At 45.0% G+C, this 1,836-nt stretch overlaps 1 pseudogene; it reads left to right on the top strand.

The window, feature by feature from the left end:
* The first annotated feature begins 365 nt into the window (after positions 1-365).
* Positions 366-1,370, top strand: LOC101999908 (annotated as a pseudogene).
* Positions 1,371-1,836: the final 466 nt, after the last annotated feature.

The following is a 1,836-nucleotide window of genomic DNA, read 5'->3' as shown; positions in this document are numbered from 1 at the left end:
GCAACTTTGACCTATCTCAAAAAGTAGCGAATGGGCTAGGGGTGTGTAGCTCAGTGGGCCAGTGCTTACCCAGCATTTCACATGGTAATCCAAAGGTTTAATCCCCAGCACCAAATAAACAAAACAGCCATGCAACCAAACAAGAAACCCATCCCATTTGATGGACACATCCCAACTGATTTTAATTATTTTTCTGACAAAAGTATATTTCTATGTCATGTTTTTTAACTTCAACTAATAAATTGATACCTGCACACAATGAATAATTCACAGAATACTCAAGGGAACAGAATGAAAAATGAATTTGGCTCTTCCTCTGGGTCCCATTTTGAACTCAAGTGGGAAGGGGCGAGTCTGGTCTCAAAATGGAGGGCCACAATCCAAAGGAACCAGAACAGCTGAGGAAGCTGTTTATTGGCGGTCTGAGCTTTGAAGCCTCAGATGATAGCTTAAGAGAACATTTTGAGAAATTGGGCACACTTGCAGACTGTGTGGTAAGGAGAGATTCCCCAAACAAAACGTTCCAGGGGCTTGGGTTTTGTGACCTATTCTTGTGTGGAAGAGGAGGATGCTGCAGTATGTTCTTGGCCACAAGAGGTTGAATGGGGCATGTCAGGGAACCAAGGGCTGTTTCTAGAGAGGATTCTGTAGAGCCTGGTGCCCATTTAATGGTGAAGAAAATGTTTGTTGGTGGAGTTAAAGAAGAGGCAGAAGAATAGAATCAGAGAGACAACTTTGAAAGTATGTTAAGATTGAAACCATAGAAGTTATAGAAGCCAGGCAGAGTGGGAACAAGAGAGGATTTGCTTTTGTAACTTTTGATGATCAGACACAGTTGATAACTTGTTGTTCAGAAAAACCACACTGCTAATGGGCATGACTGTGAAGTGAAAAAGGCCCTTCCCAAAGAAGAGATGCAGTCTGCGGGGTCACAGAGAGGTCATGGAGGTGGATCTGGCAATTTTATGGCTTGTGGAGGAAACTTTGGAGGTGGTGAAGGTAATTTTGGTTGTGGTGAAACTTTGGTGGAGGCTATGGTAGTGGAGGTGGTGGCAGCAGAGGTAGTTATGGAGGTGGTGATGGTGGCGAGAACCGTGTGGTCCTGGTTACAGCGGTAGGATCAGGGTATGAAACCAAGTGGTGGCGGTGGAGGAGGATTTGATGGTTACAGAGAAGGAGGAAACTTTGGTGGAGGTAACTATGACGGTGGTGGCAATGATAATGACTTTGGGAATTATAGTGGACAACAGCAATCCAATTATGGCACCATAAAAGGGGACAGTTTTGGTAGAAGAAGCTCAGGCAGTCCCTGTGGTGGTGGCTATGGATCTGGTGGTGGAAGTGGTGGATATGGTAGCCAAAGGTTTTAAAAGAACAGCAGAAAAGGGCTGCGGATCTTAGCAGGAGAGAGCGCAAGGAGTTGTCAGGAAAGCTGCAGGTTACGTTGAGACAGCCATCCTGAACACCTTAGAGGAACTGTAAAAACCTGCCCCAGAAGGAAATGGTGATCCATAGTCAGAAAAGTTCCCGCAGCTTAACCAGGAGGCCCTTCTGCTCAGGACCGCCATAGCCACAGTCTGCAAAAGGTGCAGCTATTGATTAATGCAATGCAGTGTCGATTAGATGGACATTCCTAGCGTCTTTTTCTGTGGTAGCTTCGTCTTTGTCTTTTCAATAAATCAGGTAGTGGTATCAGGAATAAAAACTAAAGGAACTTTTAACTTCAAAAAAAAAAAAAAGAAAAGAAAAATGAATTTGCCTCCCACCCTTGCTTGCCCTGACCACTGCCCCCATCTCTGCCCCCATCCATCGTGTCCCTCTGAAGGGCTCACATTG

Source organism: Microtus ochrogaster, linkage group LG2, assembly GCF_000317375.1.
Source record: "Microtus ochrogaster isolate Prairie Vole_2 linkage group LG2, MicOch1.0, whole genome shotgun sequence".
Lineage (NCBI taxonomy): Eukaryota > Metazoa > Chordata > Mammalia > Rodentia > Cricetidae > Microtus > Microtus ochrogaster.
Note: the sequence above shows the minus strand (reverse complement) of the source record. Positions and strands in the feature narration are given on the sequence as shown.